This window comes from Mus caroli, unplaced genomic scaffold (assembly GCF_978045245.1).
Source record: "Mus caroli unplaced genomic scaffold, Mus_caroli_1 scaffold_2, whole genome shotgun sequence".
Classification (NCBI taxonomy): Eukaryota; Metazoa; Chordata; class Mammalia; order Rodentia; family Muridae; genus Mus; species Mus caroli.
In genome coordinates, this window is record NW_028227257.1 from 69,872,776 (window position 1) to 69,888,957 (window position 16,182).

The 16,182-nt window shown below is 36.8% G+C and overlaps 1 protein-coding gene across 3 annotated transcripts in view; it reads left to right on the forward strand.

Annotated features, from left to right (window-relative positions):
* The window catches only part of Ano3 (anoctamin 3), a 310,140-nt gene that overhangs the window by 229,613 nt on the left and 64,345 nt on the right, over positions 1–16,182 (forward strand). The window lies entirely within an intron of this gene.

Consider the following 16,182-nt stretch of genomic DNA (forward strand, 5'->3'; position numbering starts at 1 on the left):
GAGCTATTTGAATGTACAGAATCTATGCACTTAATTGGTTTCAAGAAAAAAATGAGGTAATTCTATCATTTTAAATTTTCAGAAGTTAAAATGTTGTCCCAGAGTTTGATTAGAAATTATGCTCCTAAAATGCATTAACTCAAAGGATATTTAAGCTGTGTCTGCATTGGAATTAAGGAAAACAAGGTAAACTCACTCAAATACTGGTTGCTGAAAGATGGCTAAATAGAGTTCAATTGGTTATCTCCAAGTTCTCAAGTTACTAGGAGAAGAATTTACTGAGGATGGGAATATTCTCTGTCTGAATTCAGGGAACAGAGTATAAATTAACAGCACTGGGTATATGTACACTATCCCTAGACAGTCTCCTAGACATATGTAGAAATACCATTACCTGTTGCTGACTTCACAGTAGTAATTATAGCTGATGAGAGGCAGGAACACTGCAAAGCTCTTACTCTCCATCTCTCTCCTTTCATTGTGCTATCAAAGCTATCCTGACATCTTCCTAAAGATATTAGCTGAGAGCCCAGACTGTTTATATCATCATTGCCTTCCTATAACCATAACCAACTTATAAGAATGAATGCTAAGGACAAGCCCTATTTAAAGACCCATCATAAACACTTATAGAAATAAACCAAATGTGGAAAGTACTCATCAATTGAATGATTCACTTGTTCAGTTTATTTGGTTGTGACCAGAAACTTTGATTCACATAGAGCTATGTGTAAATAGTTTAGATAGATAATAAATAGATGAGATAGATAGATAGAGAGAGAGATGATAGTTAGATAGCCTCCACACTATTGTCACTGAGATACAGTACCAAGTATATATGAGATAGGAAAAGCTAGATTCTCCTAAGAATCTCAACCAAAGAACAATTACAACTTCATCAGCCAGACCAGGTGAGATGATACACTTTGCAATATTTATAAACCTATGTTGTACTTTAGCCATAATGGTATTTTCCATCTATTAATTCAAACTATTTTACTATTTAATAGCTAAGACTCATATATATATATATATATATATATATATATATATATATATATATATATATACTTGAAGGAGTGCTTCTTCATCTTAAAGTCAAATATCCATATGTGAACACATATTCCTATAGACTACAGAGCTGAAAGCAAACACTTGTAGTTTGTAACTATGCTTAAGACTTTTCTATATGCAAGCACCCTTCTAGATCCAAATACATAAGCAGTAGTACAGCCTTACATGCATGCATACATAAGTGATTAGCTAAGGAAAGTTGTGAGGTTGATAAGCCACTAGAATTAACTTTAGGTGAGAGTCCCTGTTGATTTTGGCAGTTTTAATCCAATCTATAGTCCACAGAAGTATTATCACTGTAACAAAGTCTATCCCATTACTGTGTGAGCACATACTCTCAGTATGTTAGTTGTAAAATGTAAAATACAGTGTTTGGTGAAATTCATTCTAATATAAATAACAGGGCCTCATTATAATAAAGTTTGTATTACAGATTTAATGTTTAAAATATTATCATTATTCTGAATATTAATTTTAAGGCTAGCTTGTTTTACTAATTATATAATAAATTATATTTACATTGTTTTAAAGTAGGATATGAATGACCACTAGGAAGTAAAAAGAAATTCTATATTTTTTCTCTTTTTTATTGTATATTTTATTTAGTTACATTTCAAATGTTATCCTCTTTCCCAGTTTCCCCTCCAGAAACCGCCTATCCCATTCCCCTCCCCCTGCTTCTATGATGGTGCTTCCCTATCCACCCACCCACCCACTCCCACCTTCCCACCCTGTCATTGCCCTACACTGAGGCATTGAGCCTTCATTGGACCAAGGGCCTCTCCTCCCAATGATGCCCGACAAGGCCATCCTCTTACATAAGCGGCTGGAGTCATGAGTCATTCCGAGTGTACGCTGGTTGGTAGTTTAGATCTCTGGAGTGTCTGGCTGGTTGATATTGTTTCTTCCTATAGGGTTGCAATTTATTGTTGCTTTAAAAAATAGGACAAAATAATTAATAAATGTTTTCAAAGTAAGTACATATTAATTTTTCTATAGGAAGAGTAAAATGGAAAGAGATTTAAAGAAAACTATTAAACTTGCATCAGAAAATAAGTGCTTATGAAATATATATTCTTTAAGGGATACAAGGTATAAAGGATTATTATGAAAAATGATACCCAAGAATGTTTCTAGGTGCTCAGATATAAAAAAAATCAGCTCACTGGGCATTTGTATGTCTGGTATAAGGCTGGACACAAGTTGCCCACTGTGTCTATTTATCTCCCCTCCAATTTTTAAAGCAAAAATTAGAAAATGACTGTGGGCTACTACTCCGTAAGCACTTAATAATGATCTGTTTCTTAGTGTTCCCATAGTTAGCAATGTCTGATTCTGCATATGTTAGCAGCATAGCTTTCCAGTATACAGCCTCCCTGCTTGCTCATTCTGTAGGTTCATTTGGCAGGTTTTTTAGTTCCCATAGTCAGAGAGGCAGCTGTGTGCATGGTAAGGCAAGCTTGGCTAGTGAGTCATAGTCTCTTTATTGAGTCCTGATTTTGCAGCTCACTCATTTCATAACTGTAACAGTCATATTTCTAAGGCCTGTCTCTCATTGTAAAACAGGGAAAGCAACGCCTCCTACTAGTTGCCTGTGGGAAGTCACTGACCTTCAAATAGGGAAAGAGGAGACCAACTAGGCACAGCTAAAGATAGTATGATCATTATTTTGTTTGGGGATGCTAGAAAATAGAAGCTAAGCATAACCAGGAAGAGAAGTTAAAATGAAGCCAACCAAGAGTTGGTTAAATTATTTTGAATTTGTGTTTGACTCCTGACTGGTTCATAATACTTATTGAATAAAATAAATTAGTGAACTCTTGGTTTTTAGTTGATTCCTTTTTCCTGTAGGGAGTCTTTCTCTGATCATACCTTTTGTAAAACTAGAGCCTCCACTTTTAACATAGCCTATCACCTCCCTTATATTTTATTTTTTTCCCATAGCATTTATCAACCTACATAATATTTTATATATCTTATTTTATGTTGTTTTTAAAAATATGTTGCTACACTAGAAGATTAACTCTGGAAAGAAGGATTGTTGGTCTGTTTCCATCAATGTTTTATCCACAGAGCTAGATTGGGGTCATTTTCAAAGAGCTGGCCTAGAGAAACTGCTCAGTAAAGTCTCAGCTAATAAAGGACTGAGTGGACAGATACAAGAGTGAACCACACTTTATATCAGAGAAAACTGAAATTAGGTAAATGCATGAAACATTTTTACTTCATTCTACCTAGAATACTTTTCTTGTTGACTCAGTCACACTTGAAACCCGATGTCTCACGTGTCATTTAATTTCACTCTTTCCTTGGATCCAGTGACTCACACTTGTAATCCCAGTACTTTGAAGGTGAGGCAAGAACAGGACGGCAAGGTCATTCTCAACTACTTACAAGTTCAAGACAGGCCTGAACTAAATGAGACCATTCTCAAATAAGGAAGACATTCCTTGGAGAGAGAGAGAGAGAGAGAGAGAGAGAGAGAGAGAGAGAGAGAGAGAGAGAGAGATGCAAACATACATACATACATACATACATACATACATACATACATACATACATACATACATACTTTACAGTATATCTTTAAAATCCAAATTCTTGGAATTTATAAAAAACGAATTGATAAATAAAACTATTTAAGATTATGGTTAGATTGCTATCACATATTTGTGTTTCATTTAGTAGTTTATTAGGGAGGAGTTATCAGTCCAAAAAAATACACCTTGGTAAGGAATGTATCAAACTGTTCTGAGAATGCAGAAGATATAGGCACAAAGGTAGCTAATGGCACCGTTGTGATTGGGAGAATACATTTCTTTCTTTGATTGCTCCTTAATTAAATATTCTTAATTATTAAGAATAACAGAAACAGCAACATTTTTAACATAATGACAGAAATATAAGCGATGGGTGTTAAAGAGGGAGACAGAAAGTATTATAACATCAGCTAATGATGACCACTCACAGTCGGGGACCATTAACTTAAGTCACTCAGTATAAAGCTATATTTTTCTCAAGCTTTGTTAATATGCATAAGTACAGATAGATTTAGAAAAAGAAGGAGGAGGAGGAAGAGGAAAGAAAGAAAAAGAGAGAGTGGAAAAGAGGCAAAAATAAATAAAAATATGTCAAAAAAAAGGGAAGAAAGGAGAGCAGACATGTAGCAGTAGCAATAATTCAAAATCTGGATCAAGAAATCTTTGAGGGCTGAAGAGATGGCTTTGTGCATAAGTAACTCATGCTCTCCCAAAGGACCTGAGATCACTTCCCAGTTGAGTCAAACCCTTCACATCTGCCTGTAACTCCATCTCTATGCCACTCTTTTGCCCTCTACATATACTTGTAAAGAAATGGCATGCATACCCACCCACCCCCCCACACACACAAACACACATACACTAGATAGGTAGATAGATAGATAGATAGATAGATAGATAGATAGATAGATAGATAGATAGATAGATAGACAGAGAATATACCTTTAAAATCCAAGTTTTTGGAATTTATAAAAATGAATTGATGGATATAACTATTTAAGATTATGGTTAGTTTTCTATCACTGATCAAGAGTATGTCTTGGGAGAACATTATGAGTAATAGTAAGGCAAAACAGCTTGGATAATCCAGACCAAAGAATAGAGAAACCAGGGTACTGGAATTAATACCTCTGTGCATTATAATTTATAGGAGCTATTTTGGAAGTTGATCTGGCCTAGTTCAACCAAAAGTTAAAAAACCTCCAGAGTTGTAGAATGAGTGTCTCCAGGTATTAGAAAACTCCACTACTGATATGGAGGAGGAAGTATGAATTGATGATGAATATTCAATCCTGTGAATATTTAAAATAAATAAAATGGTTCTTGGTCACAAATGAGGAGCAAAATAAAATTCATCAGCTCATCTTCATTTATTATTGATTTTAGAGACAGCCATCACTTGAGTGCATTGCAGGTAAAGTGGGAATCCAGGAACATACCAAATGACAATTGGAGCAAGAATGTAAGAAAGCAGAAACTACTTAGCTATTGATTGACTCAGTAAAACAGCACATTGAGAGTGCCCTAAAAGATGAGAAAGTTGCCTTTCAGAGAAGCACTCTTCATTACCCTGGAGGAATGGACATTGAAGAGTTGAGAGGTGGTTTGGAAATGTGAGGCTCCTTGAAGTAATTAACAGGAGCAGGGTTAAGGGACAATTTGCCCCAACATGCTAGTTGTCAATGGTAACAGAAAGTGGGATTGGAGCATCATAATAAAATGAATAGGTTTTGGTCATTCTCTGAACACCAGCTGATTTATGAATTACAAAATGGAACACTTTCTTAGTATTCAAAGGTTCTCTGGAATTTGCAAGGACAGCTTTGTGCATTGCAAAGTTACATTGATCTCTTCAGTAAATACATACCATTCTTTTCTTTACAGTTACCATAGCTGATTCACTTCTTTGTGATGAAGTATACAACCATCCAAACGTTCTTCCTTCATTATTGAGTCTAGTCTCTTGGTAACCATCGCCTAATTGACCAAACACTCACTTTATATGTACCTATTGAATTAAGTTATGGTCAGGGATACCTTTAATAAAGTGGTGAATTAACAGATTAGCAGTGCTAAACTTGCTGTAGCACTGTTAGGAACAGACCCTTATGATTTATTCAAACTTCCAAAGAACCCTAAGGCAGATAATCAGAAACTCCTGGAGAAACTCACTTATTTCTACTTGGAAAACCTGTCATAGCTGAATCACCTCTGCCGCAGCACCACACAAAAGTTTTCGGCAAGATTTTTTTTTTCCTTACCACTAAGTTGTCCTACAGAGGACAACAGAGGGTGCAGAAAGCTACACCACCAATGTATACCCTACTGAGAGGAATCTCAGCAATATTCTTGGCTCAAACACTAGCATAAGAGGAAAAGAACAGTTACTCATGACCAAGAGGATTTGGTCAAGTTCACAGGTACCACATAAAAATGTTGAGTGGCATATTTTTCCACTGAACCTAAAAACATTGTAAAGCACTTTGAAAACATATGGTTTTTAGTTCAACTCATTTCCTAGTAATCCTTACATAAAAAGAAACGATATTTCTATGCTAAGCTAGGAGGGAATCCGGAAATAATGGTGCATAGAGAAATCATGAATCACTGCCTTTAAAAGTGGGGTTAAATCTAAGACACCGGATCTAATCCAGCATCAGAACAACATTAATCAGGTTTATTGTGAGCAAGTTTGCTATATGTTCTGGGCTTTAATGTGACTGACAGTAAACTAACTTGTTACAAATGAGACTGTGGCAAAGATGCAGAACGTGTAACAAGGATACTGAAGAGGATTTGTTTGTGTTTGTGTTAGAACACAAGTATTCATTATGAAGCCTAAGCTGGTCTTGAACTAAGACTTTCCTGCCTCATCCTCAATTCTGACAAATAGTTACTGGCCACCATTATGTCCATAGGTTTTTAATGCATCTTAGCTATTTGTTAGAAAAGGAACAATTTTTTGGAAGATCTATTTAAAGAAAAGGAAAATAAGATATACCGATAAAAATAAATAAATAAATAAATAAATAAATAAATAAACTAAGAAGAATGGAAGCCATGGTGCAGCAACCTGCATCTAAATACCTTCCCAGCAGTGAGAAGGCTGAAACAGGATGGATCATTTAAGTCCTTGACTTTGAAATGAAGGGGCCTGCAACCCTATAAGTGGAACAACAATATGAACTATCAAGTATCCCCAGAGTTGGTGTCTCTAGTTGCATATGTAGCAGAAGGTGGCCTAGTCAGTCATCACTGGGAAGAGAAGCCCCTTGGTACTGCAAACTTTATATGACCAGTACAGGGGAACACCAGGGCCAGGAAGCAGGAGTGGGTAGGTTGGGGAGCAGTGTGAAGGGAGGCAATAGGGGACTTTGGGGATAGCATTTGAAATGTAAATGAAGAAAATATCTAATAAAAAATGCCAAAAAGAAAAATTTAATATAATTTCAAGCTTAATAGTAATGTCTAATGATACATTTGAATGTAATATATATTGTTGTTGAGAATAGTCACATTTTTATTTTTTTATTTTATTTTACTGAATGCTTAATGAATAAATATAACTATTTTTTAAAGAAAAAAAGAGGAATAGGAAAACCACAAATGTCAAGAACATACACAAAAAGGCAGAGAATAGAGTATAGAAGTACAATCATATTTTTTAAAATCGCCTCTTGATATTTATCTGAATACTTTTGATCTTGATTTTTGTGAACTTTTCTTAATAAAAAAAAAAAAAAAAAGACTTCTCCATGGAGCAGTCAGTTACATAACTCACAAACAGGAGATAGAATTATACTTTCATTTCCCTCCAGAATGTTGGTCAATGTCATTTTGATTTTTGATAATAAAAAGTAAAATTATTTAGCTATATATTTCAGTTTTAAAAATTGTTATTCTGATAGGTCTGCTGTTATTGGGTTGGGGAGCAGGGGAGGGGGAAGAGGATAGGGGATTTTCAGAGGGGAAACTAGGAAAGGGGATAATATTTGAAATGTAAATAAAGAAATTATCTAATTAAAAAAAGAATAAAAAATTGTTATAAGTCCCCTAGTTCCCAGATCACTGTGTTTCTCACCTTGCTTCTCCCTCAATGCCTTTGCTAAGCACCAGGGAGAATATGCAGGTCACCATTCAACCCCTGGTGTGGCCTCTGAGAGACTGGAGACATGAATACCAGCAACATTCCTCAGGATCCTTGGCTACTAATTGGGCAACATATGAAAGAGCCTGTACAGCAGATAGATATATATATTTACACTTAGAAATATATATGTGTATATATATGTGTGTGTGTGTGTGTGTGTGTGTGTATTCCTAAGTATAAATAAAACATATGTATCCTGACTCAATACTCTTTTTTAAATTTTTATTAAATATATTCTTTACATTTCAAATGTTATCCCCTTTCCTGGTTTCCCCTCCAAAAACCCCCTATTCCACCCCCCTCCCCCTGCTCACCAACTCACCCACTCCTACTTCCCTGTCCTGGCCTTTCCCTACACTGGAGCATTGAGCCTTCACAAGACCAAAGGCCTATCCTATTATTGATGTCTGACAAGGCCATCCTCTGCTATATATTGTCTGTTGTCAGAAACATTGGGGGCTAGTCTGTCATTCAGTATATAACATAGCTATAGTCTATATAACTTAACTTTTATCCATGGCAAACTGTGAAAAATCAACAAATTATTTGTTGTTTGAAAACTTGGATATTGTCTTAAAGTTTATAACGCAGACACTATGAAAAATAGATGTGGGTTGGGAAACAAAGTCTTTAGCTATAAATTCTCTTATGTGTAACAACTAGCACTTTAAAAACGATCTAAAATTTTTATTACCCTTCAAGTACATTAAACAGAATTTGACCACTGACAAACTGCCTGTAAGTTAATGTGTAAGAAATTCTTTTGACATCAATTTATTATTCTCATTTTAAGTTAGAAAAAGGAAATTCACTATTTATTACGTTATCCAAGGCCATACATTTAGAAAAGAGTACAACACCCTTTTGTTTGTTTGTTCTTGTTTTTTAAAGCCGGGTTTCTCTGTGTAACCCAGGCCATCCTAGATCTCAGTTTGTAGACTAATCTGGCCTGGGAATTATAGAGATCTGCCTGCCTCAGCCTCCCAAGTACTGGGATTAAAGGTATAAGCCTCAACTACCCAGCAAGAATACAGACATCTTTTAAGCCCAGAAGATTCCTAATTCAACCTATGCTCTTTGACCAGTGCACTGCCTCTAGGAGGTATTCTAAAGATAAGAGTTTTGCCAAGAAAATATTTTATTACATTTACTATTAAAATAAAGTTAGTGATTTTTATAATCTGTGGCATTTTTCTAGGTTTCTTAGTATGACCTAACTAAGGTCCTATAGTCCCAGATAAAAGCTTAAAGGTTGAAAAAGTAAATATTATTAAATGTTTAGTATGCTGACACCTGCCAACCGGGTATGATGAAGAATTCAATTCTTGAGCAGATTTTTGGGAGCCAAAGCTCTTCCAGATATTAACTGTAGATAGTGATGTAAATTGCATCTCATTTCATGTCTCCTTTTCCTTTATAGGTTTACAGCTGTTGTAATTGTTGCTCTGAGCATCAATAAGATACAGTCTTAAAAACATTGCTTTAAAAAAAAATGCTGACATTCCCATGTCATAATACTGGTAGTAGCTGTCTGCCAGTGGAACGGTGATGACTGTGTGTGCATCTCCATAAGTTTAATTCATTTGACACAACCACTGTATAACTACATTTTAGCAGTTAGAAAGACAAAGACTTGATCTAGTTGTTTCTGCTTGATATTACACTTGTAATAAAAGATGTCCACCAAAATTGACTAGAAACTGCATCATATAGATGGAATGAAAAGTGAAGAAAGAGCATAAGAAAAATTAGTCTTGTACTTACCAAGATGATTCTGGCTTAATAGTAATGCATAGTAAGGGTCGAAATGATAGCTCAGTAGTTAAGAGTCCTTGCTGTTCTTTTGGGAAAACTGTACCCACATTAATTGGCTAACAAGCGCCTTTAACTCCAACTCCAGGATATCCAACACCCTATTTGGTCTTGGCAAATGTGTGTGCACATACACACACACACACACACATAGTTAAAATAAAATAATATTTTACTTTTCCTTGAATTAAAAACAATCTAAAGTAAAAAGCTGCCATGTTTATGTTTGTCTAGACATATTTAATATGTTAGCAACTGACATATGAATATACACCTCAATTTGAATATGTGGTACTAAAATATCTATTCAATATAGAAAATCTAAAATCAAATTGAGTTGCATGGTGTGTGTGTGTGTGTGTGTGTGTGTGTGTGTATGTGTGTGGGGGTAGTTGATTCTCTCCTTCCACCATGAGAGAAAGTGGGAATCAAACTCAAATCCTCAGGTGTGTTTTACCATCTGAGCTATAGTCTCCAAATTTTGACTTTCTATATCAAAAATAAGAGAGTAATCTGGTCAAGATTATAGTGGTAGTTCTTCTTCCAGACGCTTTCAGCTATCTCTCCTTCCTCCCCCCTCCTCCTCCATTTCCTCACCTCATATATGCTCAGTTCATGAGCTTAAGGGACCCTCCTCCTCAACCTCCAAGGAATTCCCTGGAGAAATAAGAAGTTAGACCTAATCAACATCATGCTATTTGAAAGCATGGGAACTGTAGCTGTAAAGAGTGAGTTTCCCTGGGGGGAGAGCAGTTAATAATTTTAGGAACTTGTCAATATTTCCAGAACTTAGCAAGACTGACTACTTTACCATCTTCTTTCTTACTTCAGGTTAAGGCAGGGAAGCCAATGGGGGTGGGTGGAGGAAGCATTGAATTCGAAGTTAGAGAGAGAGAGAGCTTGAAATTAGACCAGCAAGTCTAGATTCGTTCCAGGGATGAAGTCAGTAGAGCAGACTTTCAGATCTTCTGCTTCACACACAGTCTTCTTTCATGCACAGACTTTTCAGAACAGAAGCAATCCTGAGGCGACTACTGCATTCCTATAAGATATTAGCTTAACAGAAAAAGAAAACAGGAATGTACCCCGGGCTGGAAAAGTAAAGTATTCCAAATCCATGGTCCTTTGTTCTAAGCACAGAACCTGTTCTGCAAGGTCTCTAATTCTACCCTGTGTGTGGTGGTGTTGCAATATGGCATGGGGAAAACACATTACGCTTGAGGATGTTTCCGAAAATAAATGCTAGGCATAAAGGAAAGTCTTCAGTTCCACTTGGGTGAGGTCCAAACTGGCAGCCTGCTGCTCTGAATCACCCTGTTTCAGATGCAGTTTCTCTTAGAAGGCTCCAAGGCTTTATCTACTTTAATAAACACAATACTCAGAACTTCATCTTGTTCTACAGATACAGACACATGGACTTCTTCCTTTGTCTCTGCCCATCCCTTGGAAATGTAATGAAGTAGTTTGCACCATGTTTTGTGTAACTGCTTTCCAAAATAAAATAGAACTCAATACCTGATACCACAAAGCAGGCGAGGAAAAGGAGTGTCTCTGGTCAGTGATGGATTTTATCCCCCATCCCAGTGAAAGTCCATGAAGTGTAGTGTGAACGACTGGAATAATGTAAATGGCACAAGGCAAAGAGTGACTGCCAAGCCCCTAGATGCCACCCAATACCTGAAAAAAATGTTACAAACCTTCACAGACCATTAAGTGTGAAAATCAGTTAAAATCTTAACAAGCTGAGTAACTGGAGAAACAGTTTAGTGGCAAGAGTGAGTGTTGCACAAGGTTTAGGCTGTGATTCAGATCCAAGCAGTTATGTAAAAAGCTGGGCCTGATTACATCTGTACCTATAACTGTAGTGCTATGTGGTGGTGCGGGCATGGGAGTAGGTACAGAGACAGAATGATTGCTGGGGTTTTCTGGTTGCAATCTAAGTCTAAATTTATGGAGACATTTTCTCAAAGAAAAAAGGCAGAAGGCAGAGGGCAGAGAGTGACCCAATATTCTTTGCAGCAATCTGCATGAGCACCTACAGGTATGCACAGCATACATTTGTATACACACACACACACACACACACTCACAGAGGGGGGGAAGAGGTAGGTTAAAAGCTGGAAAAATCTGATGAAAGAATTCAATAAACTATGCTAAATATTGTGAATCCTTTTGTAGGTTCATTGACCTTACAGATAGGGAAAGGTATGTTTTTTAACTACTATGGGCTTGGCTTGCCCTTTATTCTGTGATTTCTCTGTAAATAAATAACTTGAAACAAACCAATCAGCACCTAACCTCCTTTATATGACCCTACTTTTCTGTTCTCTTGCTGTCCACTCTAACACAAGGAACTATGAGCAGTCCCTGATCCCTTATTTATGATGAATTTGAACAGTGTGTTACTTTGCAGAGAAAGAATGTGATCATAGCATGCTTCTCTAGGCAGGTCGGTATTCTCTGCAGAACATGCATGTGTGCTCTGTGATCTATTTTCTACTGATAACTACTATTAATATATGATATCTACACACACAAATGCTTATGTGCAATTCCACTTCTAAACTGTGCCACATCTGTCCCTGCATTGACATTTTATTTAAACTTGGAAATGGCTTCTACATCATACACTTTTATCTTAAGGTATTTTTAATTTTTTTTTTTTTTTTTTTTTTTTTTTTTTTTTTTGTTTTTAAAAAATCTATTTATTTGTATGAAATAAAGTTTGTAAGGAACTTTTATTTTTTTTTTATTTTTTTTTTTTTTTTTTTCATAGACAACTTGGTTTATTTACAATCACTGTATGTTCAGATGACTCAGAGCTTATTCATTGAGAAAGTGCATTAATAAATAAAGAATTTCCACATGAGAAGACAAATGTTGTAAATTCGTGGACTTAAGGATGTACATGAAAAATAATGTCATTTTCAAAAATATTCATGATAATAACAATAATTACAACAACAAATCAGTAGTCTAGCTAAACTCTTAATTCACGGCTATTCCAGGTCAATTCAGCCTGAAACATAAGTCTGTAGAGTTCCCCAGGACATTTTCTACTGGGATTCACTGCATTGGCTATATGTACTGTCCCTTTACGGCTATCTCTAGATTTCATTTTTTTTTTTTTTTTCTGTACATCTCTGGCTTTATTATACATCATCTCTTTTTTTTTTTTTTAATATTTTTATTACATAATTTCCTCAATTACATTTCCAATACTATCCCAAAAGTCCCCCATAGCGCCCCCCACTTCCCTACCTACCCATTCCCATTCTTTTGGCCCTGGCATTCCCCTATATTGGGGCATATAAAGTTTGCAAGTCCAATGGGCCTCTCTTTCCATTGATGGCCGACTAGGCCATCTTTCGATACATATGCAGCTAGAGACAAGAGCTCCAGGGTTCCGGTTAGTACATCATGTTGTTCCAACAATAGGGTTGCAGATCCCTTTAGCTCCTTGGGTACTTTCTCTAGCTTCTCCATTGGGAGCCCTGTGATACATCCAATAGCTGACTGTGAACATCCACTCCTGTGTTTGCTAGGCCCCGGCATCGTCTCACAAGAGACAGCTATATTTGGGTCCTTTCAGCAAGATCTTGCTAGTGTATGCAATGGTGTCAGCGTTTAGAAGCTGATTATGGGACGGATCCCTGGATACAGCAGTCTCTAAATGGTCCATCCTTTCATCACAGCTACGAACTTTGTCTCTGTAGCTCCTTCCCTGGGTGTTTTGTTCCCAATTCTAAGAAGGTGCACAGTGTCCACACTTTGGTCTTCATTCTTCTTGAGTTTCATGCGTTTAGCAAATTGTATCTTATATCTTGGGTATCCTAAGTTTTGGGCTAATATCCACTTATCAATGAATACATATTGTGTGAGTTCTTTTGTGATTGTGTTACTTCACTCAGGATGATGCCCTCCAGGTCCATCCATTTGGCTAGGAATTTCATAAATTCATTCTTTTTAATAGCTGAGTAGTACTCCATTGTGTAAATGTACCATAATTTCTGTATCCATTCCTCTGTTGAGGGACATCTGGGTTCTTTCCAGCTTCTGGCTATTATAAATAGGGCTGCTATGAACATAGTGGAGCATGTGTCCTTTTTACCGGTTGGGACATCTTCTGGATATATGCCCAGGAGAGGTATTGCTGGATCCTCCGGTAGTACTATGTCCAATTTTCTGAGGAACCGCCAGACTGATTTCCAGAGTGGTTGTACAAGCTTGCAATCCCACCAACAATGGAGGAGTGTTCCTCTTTCTCCACATCCTCGCCAGCATCTGCTGTCACCTGAATTTTTGATCTTAGCCATTCTGACTGGTGTGAGGTGGAATCTCAGGGTTGTTTTGATTTGCATTTCCCTGATGATTAAGGATGTTGAACATTTTTTCAGGTGCTTCTCTGCCATTCGGTATTCCTCAGGTGAGAATTCTTTGTTCAGTTCTGAGCCCCATTTTTTAATGGGGTTATTTGACTTTCTGGAGTCCACCTTCTTGAGTTCTTTATATATATTGGATATTAGTCCCTTATCTGATTTAGGATAGGTGAAGATCCTTTCCCAATCTGTTGGTGGTTTTTTTGTCTTATTGATGGTGTCTTTAGCCTTGCAGAAGCTTTGTAGTTTCATGAGGTCCCACTTGTCAATTCTCGATCTTACAGCACAAGCCATTACTGTTCTATTCAGGAATTTTTCCCCTGTGCCCATATCTTCAAGGCTTTTCCCCACTTTCTCCTCTATAAGTTTCAGTGTCTCTGGTTTTATGTGAAGTTCCTTGATCCACTTAGACTTGACCTTAGTACAAGGAGATAGGAATGGATCTATTCGCATTCTTCTACATGTTAACAACCAGTTGTGCCAGCACCATTTGTTGAAAATGCTGTCTTTCTTCCACTGGATGTTTTTAGCTCCCTTGTCGAAGATCAAGTGACCATAGGTGTGTGGGTTCATTTCTGGGTCTTCAATTCTATTCCATTGGTCTATTTGTCTGTCACTATACCAGTACCATGCAGTTTTTATCACAATTGCTCTGTAGTAGAGCTTTAGGTCCGGCATGGTGATTCCACCAGAGGTTCTTTTATCCTTGAGAAGAGTTTTTGCTATCCTAGGTTTTTTGTTATTCCAGATGAATTTGCAGATTGCACTTTCTAATTCGTTGAAGAATTGATTTGGAATTTTGATGGGGATTGCATTGAATCTGTAGATTGCTTTTGGCAAGATAGCCATTTTTACAATGTTGATCCTGCCAATCCATGAGCATGGGAGATCTTTCCATCTTCTGAGATCTTCTATAATTTCTTTCTTCAGAGACTTGAAGTTTTTATTATACAGATCTTTCACTTCCTTAGTTAGAGTCACGCCAAGATATTTTATATTATTTGTGACTATTGAGAAGGGTGTTGTTTCCCTAATTTCTTTCTCAGCCTGTTTATTCTTTGTGTAGAGAAAGGCCATTGATTTGTTTGAGTTAATTTTATATCCAGCTACTTCACCGAAGCTGTTTATCAGGCTTAGGAGTTCTCTGGTGGAATTTTTAGGGTCACTTATATATACTATCATATCATCTGCAAAAAGTGATATTTTGACTTCCTCTTTTCCAATTTGTATCCCTTTGATCTCCTTTTGTTGTCGAATTGCTCTGGCTAGGACTTCAAGTACAATGTTGAATAGGTATGGAGAAAGTGGGCAGCCTTGTCTAGTCCCTGATTTTAGAGGGATTGCTTCAAGCTTCTCACCATTTACTTTGATGTTGGCTACTGGTTTGCTGTAGATTGCTTTTATCATGTTTAGGTATGGGCCTTGAATTCCTGATCTTTCCAAGACTTTTATCATGAATGGGTGTTGGATCTTGTCAAATGCTTTTTCCGCATCTAAGGAGATGACCATGTGGTTTTTATCTTTGAGTTTGTTTATATACTGGATTACGTTGATGGATTTCCGTATATTGAACCATCCCTGCATCCCTGGGATGAAACCTACTTGGTCAGCATGGATGATTGTTTTGATGTGTTCTTGGATTCGGTTAGCAAGAACTTTATTGAGGATTTTTGCATCAATATTCATAAGGGATATTGGTCTGAAGTTTTCTATCTTTGTTGGGTCTTTTTGTGGTTTAGGTATCAGAGTAATTGTGGCTTCATAGAATGAGTTGGGTAGAGTACCTTCTGTTTCTATTTTGTGGAATAGTTTGTGAAGAACTGGGATTAGATCTTCTTTGAAGGTCTGATAGAACTCTGCACTAAACCCATCTGGTCCTGGGCTTTTTTTAGTTGGGAGACTATTAATGACTGCTTCTATTTCTTTGGGGGATATAGGGCTGTTTAGATCATTAACCTGATCTTGATTCAACTTTGGTACCTGGTATCTGTCTAGGAACTTGTCCATTTCATCCAGGTTCTCCAGTTTTGTTGAGTATAGCCTTTGGTAGAAGGATCTGATGGTGTTTTGGATGTCTTCAGGATCTGTTGTTATGTCTCCTTTTTCATTTCTGATTTTGTTAATTAGGATGCTTTCCCTGTGCCCTCTAGTGAGTCTGGCTAAGGGTTTATCTATCTTGTTGATTTTCTCAAAGAACCAGCTCCTTGATTGGTTGATTCTTTGAATA